This window comes from Brassica napus, chromosome C5 (genome assembly GCF_020379485.1).
Source record: "Brassica napus cultivar Da-Ae chromosome C5, Da-Ae, whole genome shotgun sequence".
Classification (NCBI taxonomy): domain Eukaryota; kingdom Viridiplantae; phylum Streptophyta; class Magnoliopsida; order Brassicales; family Brassicaceae; genus Brassica; species Brassica napus.
Window position 1 is genome coordinate 24,931,494 of NC_063448.1, and position 17,408 is coordinate 24,948,901.

A 17,408-nucleotide genomic window follows, 5' to 3' on the forward strand; every position below is an offset into this window, starting at 1 on the left:
ATAATAGATAAAACCCCGTTAATTCGAAATAGATAACTGAAAAAAAAAATATTATAGCATAGTAGAATGTTTATAAGTAAGTTTGTATAATAATTAAGTACGTCATGGTATGTTATATCTAAATGTATTGTGATTTATATATAATCATAAGATTAATCTGCAACACCTCCATCCCTAAGAATCTGTAAAGAGTTTTCAGATAAATAATAATAATATTTTAGAATAAGTTAGTTTTTTTGAAATAATAATATTTTAGAATAAGTTAGTTAGATAATTAAAATTGATGAAGAAGAAATAATTACACTATTTATTAAGAGACAATAGTATTTCATGAGTTTATAAATAAATGAAAACCACTCTTCATTTTCCTTCTTTTTTGTTAATTATAAAATGCTCATATTAGATACCTCTAATGGAGGTACAGAGATTTAAGTATCTAACATTATGTTCAGTGATTTTCTGGAATCTTCATGCATTTCTACCGACAAAGAATTTCTTCTACATAACCTAATTAAACACAATCATGCCTACAATTCTATATTTTCTCTTTGTTTGATCCATGTCTCTAGTGAACTTTGTTTTGTTAATGTTTACTTCAAATCTATGACATGGACATTACATACCTTTTTCTTTCTAAGATTTCAATTTTCCGGCTTTAATTATCCATTTTCACTCGTGTGGACCAAAAACGAAAGATCAAAATCATTATAATCAACGTCGAATTCAACACTGACAAACGAACATCGACTTGAATAAGATGGCACTGGTACATCTGCATTTATACGTGTAAATTTTGCAGCCACGTTATTTTAATTTATATAATTATTATCGTTTTGGTTATTAAAATCACTAGTTGACACATACTTTTCATTTACTTTCACCAAATTATTCAGCCACATCGTGTAATCAATATAACTAATCGATGTATAGTAGTAGTAATCAAGCAGCCATATGGTGCAACCTAGTTGACCTACTTATTGGTACATATCAACTAATTAACCAGTGTTTAGATTAATTAATCAGTAGATGAGTTGCTAGCAGCCAAAAGTTTAGAATTGGAGGTTCTTTTTGGCTATAGATCAGTTTACTGAGAAGTCCTTTAGTTAGTATATCGCTTTTGAAACAAATTGCACGGATCTTTTGAAAATGACAAAATCACGTACAAGCTAGTTGGCGTTTGCCTCCTGGTGAAAGAGTGATTTTGATTGTTTAGTTTTACGTTCATTATTGATCTTCTGCAAGCTCCGCTGTAGGGCCGACTCGTTGGCCGGCAGTGCAAAGTCTAGCGATCATCTGTTCGCTCTTAGGTTCTACACTATAAAATTGGCTCGAATGTTCGTACATTAGAAAGGTAGAAAAGAAAAGGGCGGTTTAGGTTGGGGACCAATGATCGAAAAGATCCAAGATTTGGTTCTTTGAGGTTCAAGTTTTCTTTTTCTTTTGCACTCATTTTGATAAGCCTCCCTTGTTTCCATATACCTATTGATGTCCTCCATTGCACTAAATCTTCATGTTTTTTTTTTAATAATTAATTATCATTAAAAATTTAACCTAAAATGAGAATCAGAAACACTTACAGAAGTTTAGTTACTCGGAGAAACATTAATGGCTACGTTACAAAGATTTGGCTGAAGTTATGGAGAAGAAGAAGCAGGTGTGGGAAAGAAGACTAGGGAAACCAAAAATTTCCAACTCGAAGAACACATGCAGCCAACAAATCAGATTTTACCGCGACTTCTTGGAAGCAGGCTTGTCTGAGATCAGCCCATAGATCTGTCCACAGTTAACCTTTGGAAGGGTTCTCACGGCCTCAAACACCGGATTCCAAAAGAAGATCCGACTTCCAAAATGTTACCGCCGCAAACTACAGTACAACTTCTACAAATTAATATTCTATAAATTAATAATCTCTATAAATTAATAAATTTCTTCGGTCCTAATTTGGACCGGTTCAAAATTTGACATAAATCGATAAAATAATAAAATAATAATTTTTTAGTGAATTCTATGTACATATATGGCCCCATTAAAATTATAAATAAATAATTTATATTTATACATATTTTATACAAGTAAGAATCTATCATTATATTGTTTGTTTTATATTCACAATGGAATTATCTTTATATTTTCTTAACACTTAATATATTTTTGATGAGATTTAGTAATATTATATCTTAAACCACATTTAAATTTTATGCAGTATATTATATACACCAAATAATATAATAAAATTAATATAAATGTTAAGTTTCAAAAAAAAATAATTAATATCTATACACTAAAATCAAATATTTTTCTTATCGTAGAATAATAAATCTTAAAATAAGAAAACTTTCATAAATTAATATTTCTATCAATTAATAAAATTTCAAAGTCCCAACATTATTAATTTATAGAAGTTCTACTATACGTTGAAGTCTTGTTGTCACATAGGTCCCACAGAAACCGCACACATCTCCAGACTCAAACCGGTCAAGAGAAAATTTTGTCCCGGAGAGATTACATATCCTGGAGAACTGTTATCTGTCGTGACGTGATTCCCTCACAACAGCCGGTACAAACCACCACAAGCCCAAATGACTAACTTTCGGAATCTCAAACCGCCTCTCCATTGTCTTCTAACAGAGAGCACCAGCAGTCGATTTCGATGAGCCACTAGGACCACACAGCTCTTATAGAGGTCCCTCACACCATAGACCTACCCGAATCTCGGAGAAGAGAGATATGCTTCTAAAAAACAGTCGGACCTTGTCTTTTCCATCAGAGATGAGCTGAGACGAGAGAAGGAGGGGAGACTTCGACATGGCCCAACACTAGACGCCAGAGACCGGAGAAACCTACATCCGTAAAGAGAAAGTGAAAAAGTCTATAGAGAAAACAAAAGACGTGTCAGATCCACACTATTCAAAGGCTTAAACGGTATAATCTCTTAAATCTTAGATGGTATGATCTCTTGATTCTCTTCCATGATTTTATATATTTTTAAATGTTAGATGTGATTATTTTCATTAGAGAAAATGGTAGAAAAATGTTATGTGAATATTCAAATTGAAGAAAATTATCTTACCTTACACTAGCTAGTATTCCTAAAAATTGATTGATGTTCATCTATAATATTCGAACAAATATTATGGAGTATTTTATATACGAAGATACAACTAACCAAAAATGATTGCTGACCGTAAACTTAGAAAGATCGCTACAACGGTGTCTATAAAAATGTAACAAACCTAACAGAAACTAATTTCCATTTTCGCTGATATATATGGTGATGACAACGATTATGCCAAAACACATGCATACGTTAGTAACATATACACATTTTTACATGTCCATGTTCTTGGTTATATGCAATAGTTAGACAAAGACCTTTGATTTTGAACCAAAAAAAAAAAAAAAAAGACAAAGACCTTTGATTTCAAGATAAAAAAGTTTTACTTTTAAAAAGAAAAGAAATGGAAAATGTCACGTCACTGTGAAAGTTCATCTTACCTATCATAGAAAAATAAAACGGAGTTCTTCAAAAGCAATCATTTTCTCCATTACAATTATGGAATCAAATGAACATTGTTCAGGAAGACATAAAGTTATTATACATGCCCATTTTCCCCCAAATTTAGCTTCTACTACCAATATTTGTTAGTTTGAAATACAAAGTTGGAAATATTTGCAAGTTTGAAATACAAAGTTGAGAATATTTGCAAAACTCGACAGAAACATAACAATAACTACTGATATATATACATATATATATTATAATGTAAAAAGCAGTTGACATTATTTAGAATTTTATTTTCTGCCATCATTATTTAGACTATTTTCGTATCCCCTATATATTAAAGGAGAAGCATTTTTAAAACTTACCTTAAAAGTTTATTGGAAGGAATGTGACGTGATGACGTGACTTCACGAGAAGCTTTTATTTAGTAAAATGCTTAGGTGTCACGCAGAGAACGTTTCTCACCAAAACTGTGAATTTAATGCGTTCAACATTCCTTTAAAAAAACTTTATACCATCTATACTTTTCTCGACGAACATTTTTATGTGATAAAACTTCAGCTTCAAGTTCGATTAGTTGATTTATGAATCCTCTCAATATAATCATAGCATCAATAAATATTCATTATCCCTCTATACGTTTATGTTAAAAACGGTAACCCATCTGATCTATCGTCTTTAAGTCGATAGATCCGTAGAGACGACAAAGCGATGAAACTTTAGTACGATGCCAAGTGTTAATGAAAGAACCCTTTTCTCCATACCTACTTTCATGCATTTAGCAGAGCACTCACGTTCTTGAGAACCGTCTCTCATTGCTGAAAGAGAACGTTGAAAATCTATTTCTAGAATTATTTTCGTTTGACTTTGGAATAGTTCTAGTCTGGATATCCAATAATAGAATGATAGCTTAAACGAAAAAATATATATAAATTTAATAAATTTGCAAAATTAGTTACCGCTAATGGAGTAATTTTGGCTAAAATGTAGATTTATTCTGAGATATTTAGAGGCCACGTTCGTTTACCTATCGCGCAACCTGCGATCAGTCGCATGTTGCAGGTTGTTGTTCGTTTTGATGTCGTGCAACATGCGACTTGCGATTGGTCGCATGTCGCAAGTCGCAGGTTGTTGTTCGTTTTGATGTCGCGCGACTGATCGCACGACCAGTCGCGGGTTCCCATTCAAGTCGCCTGAAAAACAGCGACTAAAAATTAAGAAAATTTTGATCGCGCGACTGGTCGCAGATCGCAGGTCGCGCGACACGTAAACGAACATAGTTTTAGTCGCAGGTCGCAGGTTTAGTCGCATGTCGCAAGTCGCAGGTCGCGCGACACGTAAACGAACATAATATTAGTCGCATGTCGCAGGTCGCGCGACACGTAAACAAACATGGCCTTAAACTATAATGATTTCCTCTGTTAAAAAACGCGGCCGCGTTACCAATTTTGCGGCCGCTTAAACGCTCCACGGATGATGAGCGCACCGATTATGAACGATTCGGTTGTATTGAACAGTACCCCCGCGTAATATCCGCTTAGAGCGTGGAATAAGAGAACGCAGCGTCGAACTAAATCCTCGTTTTTTTCAAATCTCGTAAGCACTCGAAAAAAATTCGAGATGTGTTAGTTTTGGATTGGAAATACGTGAGTAGTGTGTGTTTTACTTTGTAAATGACAAATCTAATTGATTTCGTGATGAAATCGTCGGAAGCTCGAATGAAAACAATGGCGGCCGCGAACAAAAAAAAAATAGGTCTGGGAAGAAGAGAAAAACGAAATTACGATATTGCCCTTTTAAAATAAATGAGCAAAAAAACTATATAACAGGCAAAACAAATATAAGGGAATCGAACTCTGTACCTTTAGTAGTTTTCAATGCTGCATTTACCGCTTCACCAGTAGAAACAGTAAAACTGTAAATATATCAACAAAACAGTTAAATTTTTTGATAATTTGCTTCTCTTTCCCAATATAAGATTGGGCATTGACCACTGTGGCTATGTAAATTCGTTTTACATATATAAAACCATAAATATATACCGACATCAACTTAAAATGTTAATTTATATGTATAAAATGTGGTAAAATACGTATAAAGGTACAAAAAATTCCTTTCCGCTTACTCCCCGATTTTTTCCCGCTTTTTCAATAAATCGCTAGGCCCGGGTGTACCGTACGCGTAGCGCCTAGCAAGTTTCCGAACAAGGATGATTCCCAACAGAACTATTGAAGCTGATCTCTAACCTCGACCAATTTCTTTTAAAAATGTTTCTAGTAATTTATAGGTGAAATGTAGACTCACGGTTCAACGGAAGTTTTAATTAAACTACAACTTTTTTGGGCTTAAATTTTTGCTTATACTACAATTGTCAGAAAGCTTTTGGAAGTAAGTTAGAACTGATTTCTAGCTTCGACCCAATTTTATAAATAAATACAATTAATAGATAAATATTCTTACAATGGATAGATTACATACGTGAATACTTCATCAAACCACCAAAGTTCGCTACTATCAAATTAAATACCATAAATCATTCAAAATCAGATAAGATATTATGTACGTTTTGAAAAATTATGATCATCTTCATCCATAAAAGAGTTTTAGACCGTTAATTCACTTTTATTAAATGGATTTTCATTTTTGTGTAACTGAGAAATTATGTACCAAAAATCCAAATTAATCTATGGGACGTGTGAAAATATTGTAATTTCAAAATTTCAAAGTGATTAACGAGCAAATATGATTAAAATAAAAGTTATCAAATCATGGCCTACAAACTTCATAATGTGCCATTCAAACGATAGACTATACATTATGAATTAATATTTACATGAAAATCTCGTGCTATTATATCTGATAATTAATAAACTCCTAATTTCTGAAAAATATCAAAATCAAAAATCTGATACCTGATAAAACTCTTGACATGATTACACTTGATTTAGTCTGATTTTGAGTATAACTCAAATATATATCACTAATGTTACATAAACCCTTTCCATGATTTTATTGAATATATACTAGTTTTGTGTTAGTGTAAAATTTGGATAAAAATGCTAAAAATCGATTTTACCAAACATATGCTAGTTTGGAACACCTTCAAAAGCTAAAGATGTTGATTAACTAATAATTAACTTGATAATAGTTTCGGGGCATGGCATTTTCTCGGGGAGGGTGATTCTTTTTAGTATACTCCCATCCGTTTCATAATATAAGTAGTTTTGGCTAAAAACACAAAGATTAAGAAAATTATTATGTTTTTAAAAAGTATTTTATAATAAATAGGTTAGATATAATTTAACCAACAAAAAATAAGTCTATTTAACTTGATTGGTCACACTGTATTCAATAAATGTAAAAATTACCTAGAAATACGAAAACTACTTACATTTTGAAACAAAAACATTTCCCTAAAACTACTTACAATATAAAACGGAGGGAGTATATTTTATTTATATTCCCCTAAACAGGCAGATCTGGATCTGATTTACAAGGTTGTCGGCGGGGCAAAAAGTTCGCCAGAAATAAGAGAAACGTGAAGACCTCGTATAATTGCAAGGTTTCAACAAAATTTAATGATAAAATTAGGTATATTCAACCTGCTAAATAATCGAGTAATTAAGCAAAGAAGAAAATTAAACTTTCACACACTTTTCAAATGGCAAATCAACAGTAAAGAGATTAGGGCATGGGTTGAAAAGCAATTGCTCATATTACGTCCGTCCACTTATCAAAAAAAATTCGCTTACGTAAACGAAATTGACCTTTTAAAATAAAACAACTAACATCCATTAAAAAGATCTGCTTTTGCTAACAATAAATAATAAATAAAACAGTAGAGAATCAAGAACAAATCACTTATCAGGCTTTAGTAATGTCCCCCAATCGCACAATAGGGAAATTACTTAATAATTATGTTTTAAACTTAATAATAAAATACAAAAGTTCGAAGGACCTCGACTCGAGCTGGATCCCTCTCACTTGTCTGTATATATTTATTGGTTTCTTTTTGTTTTATTTTATTAACATACCAAATTAATTTGAAATCAACTATTTTTTACAAGAAAAACTTAAAAAGATTAATAAATCGTGGTGATATTCGGTCATAAACGATCTATTTATCTTTATGATGATGGAAAAAAACAACAATTAATATTCTATTGTTTTTGTAGCGTAAGAACTAAATTTATGATTCGAACAAATGATTAAAACTTGTTTTCATAGTTTAATATAATTTTACTGTAAAATAGAGAATACATTTGCTATAACAATCTTAATTTGTTACTTCATAAAAAAGAGATGCATGTTGAGAGTTGAGTTTAGAACAAATGTCTTATGTTGATATCTTGATATTTTTCCTCGTGTTTTTTTCCCCTCCTTTTAATAAGCCTAATGTATGTCTCTTATCCTAATTTGTTTGCTAGACTTTTAATTGTATAATTTTTTTTATGTACTAGTTTTATCTTAAGTTTCCTCTCTCGTTTGAATGTGTTCACGGCCAAATCTCATTAAATTTGGTCGGATGGATCTTTCTTGTCGAGCCAGGATTTTAATGCATAATTGAACTTGATCTTTTGATTATATTATGTTCAACACCAGCACCTTGGATGGGACAATAACCTGAATCAGCCCCTTTCTTAGCTCCACTCTAACTGTATTTGATTGGTCCAAGTTATATTTATTCACAGCTCATAAGATATAGCTGGATAATTTTCAATTTTCCATCTTGCGTAATGTTATTATAAAATATTTAGACGGTGGATTTTATTTTAATGCCTAACTACGGCTCAGTTTTCGTAATAAACTTGGTGACTAAATGTTGTTTCATTATGTTTTTAATATATTTGATTATGTTGCTTTTTTTGTTTCTTCTGTTACGAGTGTTAAATTAACCCACACAATGAGTACATACAGTTTATGAGTACGGCGACGACGGTGCGACGTTGGTTAAAGAACAAAGATCAATACATATGATCATCTGTATAAATTTGATTAGTTCAAACAGTACAATATGTGATTAGATTGCATGTAGGCTGTAGCACTATGTTTATATATATAAACATGCTAGCAAATAAATTGAATTTTAGTGAAAACATTACAGAAAGGTAAGAAGTCATACAGATTACAAGAAAATGATAAATTTTCTTTCAGTACTAAAATGATAAATGGCACGAGAATGTATCCGTGTGTACCTTCAAACATATTTACTGAGTCAAACTGTCAATATATGTTCTCGTTGTTGAATATCTATTGCGTTAGAAGTTCTGATTTCAAAGCATAATGGTAGTGTAAACATACAAACCCTACAGAATAAGAAATGACGACACAGTCCCGTCCACTATATGTTCTTGCTCCAGCAACCACAAAGGCAGAAGGCCCCTCAAACTGTTCATGTGTGATAAGTTACATCGGCTTCAGTTATCACTATATAAGTATAGATTTATATAGATGGGACTAATGGACTCGTTGACAAAAAATGATGGGACAATATGGACTAAAATTTACGAATTGGACTAGGCTAAGTAGAGGTCTGGTCTTATCTGATTATAATTAAAACTCCAAATCCATATGAGAATTTGTGGATTTCTTTTCTTTATAAAATTTAATGACGTTGTAATTTTTGCTGTACCTTTGTAGCAGAGAGGAAAATTAGCACGTCGTTAGAGTACACAATGTAAAAACAGCTAATGAGATATATTGTTTGAACTTCTATAGATTTGGGTTTGGCTAAAATGGTCTAGAGTCTTAGAGATATTAATTATACAGGCCATTAGATATCTAGGTAAATTTGTTAATTCAGTTTTGAAGATTTAATATCACTTTCTTAGCTAACTCATCTACATGGTCGGTTCTAGCTAACTAATGTACATAAATTTCAAAACTTCTAAATTAGATAGAAGAAAAATTAGTGAGATTCATAGTAAAATGTTTATATAGCTCAATATGTTAAGTTCGGGCATGCTCATCTAGTGCATCCCAATACCTTAATTTTATATGAAAATTGCCAGATTATAAACTTAGACGACCATTGATATTATAATTAAAATTTAATCAATATCTTAAAAACTTAATTCATTTTGAAAAGATCTTAAAATTATTGGTTTGTATATTAAATATATTCATGCATCCTGGAGTGTTATATCTTAACTATATCATTATACGTGTGACTAATTATCCACTAAGTTCATAAGCAAAAGAGCCTAGAGGTGACTCGAACGGATCAATTATTGTTAAAGAAACAAACAGTAATTTATCTTTTAGAATTATGATTACGTTTTACTATTTCAGACATTGATACATCACCTTATCGACTATATTGGAATATTTTTAAAATATAAAGCAAATCATGACCTAATTCTTCCATACTACATTTGCTTTTGTGTTAATTACTAAAAGTCTCTCTACACTTGGCTCTTTTTATTTTCTACGCCACTAGTTTTACTTTCTACATTAAATTTTAAAATTTCATCATTAGATAAGTTTTGAACTTATGCATCACCCTATCATATGATACCCGGAAGTTAATTTATACAGTAGAAATATCTTTAATATACTAAACTTGTGCCTTGCAGGAATTTGGGCAACTCTGCACCACTTATAATATTTGTATTATCTTATCAATCCATATACGTGTACATGTAGAGTGACATGTCTCGTTATCGATAGCTATTGGTGAGCTGTATATAATCTGATCTATAAATTGTAGTAGTACTAGATTTTAGTGGTCTGTATAATCGCAACTATATATGCTTCTTTAGTGACCACTGGATTACGCTTTGATTGTTTGTGATTAAATGTCTAAAATGACTCTCCACGTACAGCTCTTTTAATCCTAGTGATTAACGAAAGATCATTTTACTTTCAAATGATTGAGTTAGTGGTTAACCAAGCAAGAAACCGGTGATTTAAGTCAATTCCAAATATGGCACGGTAAACAATCATTTTCCTGCCAATTTATAGGGCAACTCCAAATGCGGCACTCTAGTTAGGGAGAAAAAAATGTCCTGAAATATAATGCTCCCAGTCCTCCTGCTTAACTTCGTCAATTTGACAAACAAATGAGGAATCAAATTTATCAATGGACGATGATCAATACGAGGGTGGTTTGGCTACTTGGTTTGGCCTCCAATAAAGCCCAGGTTATATATACTATATGTTATACACTTATGTTCTAGCTCAAACATAAATCATAAAACATATTTTTAACATTAGGGTTTGTGATATATGTTAGTTTATGTTGAAGGTTTATGAAGGCCCAAGCTATAGTATATGTTATATACTTATCTTTTCGGTTATATATCCAGAAAAAAATTCAGAATTAAGCATGTTTAAATTAGAGTCGTGGAATGATGAGTGACATAGAACGTGATATATGATATCGTGCAAATGAGACTGAAACAGGGAGAAAAGTCATAAGTTGATAGTAGAGTCAATAAAAAAGTGTTTCGAGCCTTCCAAAATTAATGCACACGCCTTTTACACATGATATGCCCCACAAACAAAGAGCGGGAGTGGGAAGCGCATTAGTCGTGGACGGCCATGGCATTAAAGTGATATTAGAACCGAACCCAAACAAGTGTGTGTGGGCTCACACTAACATGAGTAACGATCTTGGGACACTGTGAGGATGTTATGTTCTATGAGAGGGGATGCTTGTAACATCTTGGTTTGTGATATTTGGTAGTATATGTTAAAGGCCTTATAAGAATTGGTTTGTATACTTATGTCAATAATGTGCACTTATCTGTTTGGTTACACATCTAGAAATTTTATTAAGTGTGCTTAAGTTGGAATAATGGAATGATACGTAATTTATCGGAAAGTGATTAGTGATGCCGTGCAAGTAAGACCAAAACACGGAAAAAACCATGGAATAGTAAATAAATATTTCAAGCCTCCAAAAATTAACCTGGTAAAATAAATAGTATATGTATATTATATATATATATATATATATATATATATTCATGTTTCAGTTTCAGTTTAAGTAAATAGTAAATTTATTTTATATACTTAATATCTTTTCTTCCTATTTTTATTTCGAATTAAGGCTATGTTGGAATATAAAAATTGTGTTGCAGAATGTGGAAGTATTTAAGTTAAAAATTACTAATCACAAATATTTTATTTATGTAGACAACAATTTGAAATTCTTAAATTTTGCTTAGATCTAAAAGTAATGAATTCATTATGCTTTTATCGTGAATCGACCGTCTTATTTTTTTCTTTAACAATTCAAATAAACTTTCTATATTTATTGTGTAAAAAATCAATTTGCAAACAAGTATTTATACTGCTCAGACATGCGTAACACTTATTGTATACAAAACTGCAAAATAATTAAGCTGCAGAAGAATTAATTAAGCCGTGTAAAATTTTAAAATTTTCAGAATGATGGAATACATGTTAAATTAGTCAAATTATTTTATATGGTATTCACTTTTTTATAATAAAATACTAATATAAATAATTAAACTAATTATTACAAAATGTGAAAATAACTAAAATTTATTAAACATACTTTAGTTCTTATTATAAATATTTAGCTTGTCATTCAACATGTTTAAATAATAGATTGACATTTTATAATATTATAAAAATATTATAGTATAAATTTATTGACAACATAACTATTTATCATTAAAAAAATTATTGCTATTTATTTAAAAAATAAAATGGTATAAGAATATAATTTAATAATATGAAAGTGTTGATTTTGTAAACAATTTACTAAAACTCATTTTTCCATTTAATGAAAATTATTTGTATTTTTGTCAGTAAAAACGCAAACCTATATTTTTGCAGCTTTTTTTCATTCCGCAACTTTTGTTGATTGATAAAATATTCGCGGAACCGCGTTTAAAATGTCATTCCACCATTCTGCCATTCCACTAGGTTATCAAATTAGGACCAATATTTACGGTTCGAAGTTACAGACTCACGTTGTCCAAGAAAAAAAAATTACATACTCGCATCAAATCTAAATCTAATGAGGTCAGCCGACATACGATGACAATCCCATCGAAATAAGATTGCATATGGGATGCTTAAAAAGTTTTTTTTTTAATAAAAAAGTTGATTAATAAATATTTCTAAAATTAAAAAGTTTTTACCGTTAAGAGCATGATTAATGGGAGGTTCTTATGATTGTGTTTTTAGCGGAATATAAAAAACCGTCTCTTAACTTTTAACTAAAAAAGTTAAGAACCGGATCTTACATATCTTATTTAAGAGCCGGTTCTTAGCTTTTTTAGTTAAAAATTAAGAGACGGTTTCTTATATTACGCTAAGAACTCCATCATAAGAACTTCTCTTTAATCATGCTCTAACATGTTTCTTGGGTTTAGGTTATTTGATTTATAAATATCTCTAAATTAGCTCTAATGCGGTTTGTACAACTTAGCTTTCTAACAAAATGTGTGTTTAGTTGTTTTAAATTTTATTGAAAGTTATACTTAGTGCATATTCATTTCAGTTCGATTCAACTCAAACGTTTAACCATGAGTTAGTAGCCTACTTGTCCACTTGGCTTATGTGTGTATGTGGTGGTTATTAAGTATGGCATTTGCAGATTTTAATAAAAATAATTTTCCTTTCGTGACATTCTTTATCATCGTTGTCAGTGTCGTCTTATTGTACAGTCTTGCCCGTTTTTGTCTCGTCTTTCGAAAGTGCGTCTACTACTTACTGTTCATGTTATTCCTTGTTATTTCCACCAAACAAAGGTGATGTCAAGTTGCGTAAAAGTTCGCATTCATATATCAACTAATAGTATTTAATTAAGAAAAATTAAGGAGAAGACAAACTGAACTACTGGTAACATCGAAACAGAAATATTGTGGAGTAAATGGATACTGTTTACTGAAACAAATAAAACTAAAACTGAAGTTAATTCGATTAAAATCAGTATATTTAATCATTTGTTTTCTTGTGGTTGTGTATTATTTATCTCAAAGCTAAAAGCCTAAAACACAGTCTGGTTTTTCTTTTCTCTAGCGAATGTGTTTGGAGAGCTCTGTATCACATTTTTTTTTTACAAACAAGCACTAACACAATTCTAAGTGATATTATATTTTGTTTTATTGCTAGCAACAATATTATTTAGGTCCTTAAAATGTATAACCTATATCTGGTCAATATATATATATATATATATATATATATAATACTTATTTGACCTTTATTTCTGAGATATCTAAGTTCTTAATCTATTAGTTAGGCAACGCCAAAAACAATTCATAGTGTTCTTATATAATTATTTTTCCTATTTGGGTATTCTGTGTCCGATCTTAGGATCGTTTTAGGTATCGTTTCAGCACTAACGTTTAGGTTTCCGTATCTCTTATTAAATAATCAAAAGGTTTATTTCTTTGGCTTAGAAGTTAGAAGAACCATATTCTAATTAACTTATGGCATGTTCTAAGTTGCAGTTCATTTATTTCTTTACATTTTCACACACAGACACACACACATATATATATATATATATATATATGTATATATATATATATATATATATATATAAAATATCTATATTAACTTAAGAGTCCGAATCGAAACTATAACTAATCTTTTAAACACGTGAAAAATGAGTATTTCATCATTTTATACAACTAGAGTGGCCAGCTAGAAAACATAATGGGAATGTTGAAGTCATGGTTCTTCAACTTTTAGAATATTCAAACTCTAACAAACATACTAATACTATCACATCATCTTTTGGGGTAAAATGTTTTAACACATCATTTTAATTATTTTTTTTGGTAAAAATTTATTTTGGACATCAAAATTCATTTTATTACTCAAACAAGAAGTAGTCTGGAAAGTTACACCAAAAAATAACAACCAATAAAGAAAAAATCCCAATGAAAATATTTAGTAGTCCTAAATAAAAAGTCAACAATAACAATTCGTCTTCTTGGAATATAGGAAAGCTTGAAATCATTGAATCGTCCTAACAGTGCCTCTATTTCCTTTAGCTCGGTCGAGAAAGTTTACCATACTTTTAGTTCCCCAATCATAGCTATTAAGTTTTTATTGTCCGTTCAAAAGTTTTGAAATGTAGAATGAGAAAACATGTTTTTCACTGCCCAAACAACTGGGTTCGAGCTCAATGTGCAATGAAGATTCTCTTCTGTTTTGAGTTTTTGTATCCATTAGTTGTGTTTTTTTCCTGATATGTCTTTTCAGACCCATTAACATCCACTAAATTGTGACATAGAAGTCCAATAACCATCCACCAAACAAATGTTTTGTAAGCTATGGCTTATTAGTCGAGTCAAAAATATCCGGTTGATTGTCCATAATAGATGCATCTGAATTTTCCGAATACCAATCATGGCATTCCCCTTGAATATTTTTGTTTAATTTTATTAAAAATATTTTTTTAAACAATAAGAAAATGAATATTTTTGTTTACATTTTATATTTTTTATAAAAAATTATCTTGTTTATTTTTTTAAAAAGAAAATCAATGTTGTTATATACGTTGTATCCAAATTATCAAAATTAGATAACGTGTCATCCTTTTCACAACAAAATTAGATAATGTAGTAGTTGATATGGCGACTGAAGTATGTTTTTGTATCCATTAGTTGTGTTTTTTTCCTGATATGTCTTTTCAGACTCATTAACATCCACTAAATTGTGACATAGAAGTCCAATAACCATCCACCAAACAAATGTTTTGTAAGCTATGGCTTATTAGTCGAGTCAAAAATATCTGGTTGATTGTCCATAATAGATGCATCTGAATTTTCCGAATACCAATCATGGCATTCCCCTTGAATATTTTTGTTTAATTTTATTAAAAATATTTTTTTAAACAATAAGAAAATGAATATTTTTGTTTACATTTTCTATTTTTTATAAAAAAATTATCTTGTTTATTTTTTTTAAAAGAAAATCAATGTTGTTATATACGTTGTATCCAAATTATCAAAATTAGATAACGTGTCATCCTTTTCACGACAAAATTAGATAATGTAGTAGTTGATATGGCGACTGAAGTATGTTTTTGCCCAAAACTAAACAATTTGTATGCTATTTGAACTTTTTCATAGTTTATATATGAATTTACATGGCACTATACTTAATACAAATTGAGCATATAGCGATACTTTAAGCATAACTTGGCCATTTTCCCGATAAAATAATAGAATGTCTAGGAGGATTCTATGTGAACCAAACAATTTCATGCCATTTCAAAATATATTCACGCTTTGTTCGAATTTGGTTTCACGTCAAAGAGGCCGAGAAGAAACCATCCTCCGACAATTTCCACAACTGCCTGAAAAGTTCTTCTGTCTCAAATTAATTCTCCATTAATCCGATGAAGTGGCTGCCTTATGTTTATATATTGGCTTATATATTGTGAGAGTTTTATTGTATATTGATAAGTTTTTCAAAAGATTTTGTGATAGTTTGTGGTGAAATATTATAGGGTATGTTTTTGTTGATGTTTTTGTTGATGTTTTTATTAGTGATCAAAATTCTCACAGATTTCTTGAAGAATAGTCAAAATCTTAAGATTTTGTCATTATTTATTTTCTCTCCAATGTCTTTCTAATAACAACTTGACGAAGATCCGCTCCTTGCGCAGAAAGAATATTTTGTATACAAATTATTTTACGTACTATTATATATATAATTAGTAATTATTTTATATATAATTAAATTGGTGCGAACGCGTAAATCAAAATAATCACGCATTTTTATTTACCATAATTTATGGTAAATAAATCCAAATAACCCACTTTTATCTATTTTATATGGTATATAATTAAATTTAAATAATAATAACATAAATATATAGTATATTTTTAATATGAATATCTATTAAATAATTTTTCCAATTCATATGGTTTTATGATCATTTATATATTTTTATAGCAATAACTTTAAACCACTGATAAAATATATAGTTTAATGTGGGATTTTTAATAGTTTTAGTAATTATAATTATTTTTAAAAATTCGATGCAAATTTCAAAATTAAAATATTAAGTTCTGAATGCTTTTTCAATGCAGACTTCAAAACTAAAATATTTATGTGTTTTTCTATGGTATATAATTTAATTTTAATGATATTAATATATATATATATATATATATATATATATATATATATATATATATATCTGAATATCTATTAAATGAAAATTTCAACTCATATGGTTTATTGATCATTTGTATTTTGTTACGACAAAAATATAAACTATAGATCACAAAATTTTCAGTGTGGTACTTTTAAAAAATTTATTAATATATATTCCTTTAAAAAGTTGAAAATATAACATATACGAAAAATTTCAATATAACATATACGCAGAAAACTAAATTTCTATTATATAGTTAATGTGATTCTTTAATTTATTTTAATAATAGAAAATGTAAAAATAAATGATGGAGGATATACAAATTGTTATCAAATATTTATTATTCAAAATTATAGTTGTCAAATATATTTTAATCATATTAGGTAATTCCGTAAATTTTATTTAAAGAACGAAGGAGAATATCTTTTTGTATATTAATAATTAATTTATGGTTTGTTTATTGAAAAAATGTAATATATATTCAGATGAACCAACTTAATTCTGTAGTTAAGACTTTAATCACTATAGTGATGACACATGACACAACTCAAAGTTTGTAATACTTCTCAAATAATATTAAGGGGATTATCATTATTCAGATTATTACAATTATTTATTCTTGACCTTTGAATTTTATTTAAAATCATGTGTCTATGTGTTCGTGTGTGTGTTTTTGTTTCTGGATCACATTTGCATCTGAGTTTTGGAAAACCAATGCAAATGTCTTCCAGCATCGGACAAATAATATTCTCATGCAATGTCTTCCACTGGAAAGAGTTCATGGCAGGGGCAGGCGTTTTGTGTCAG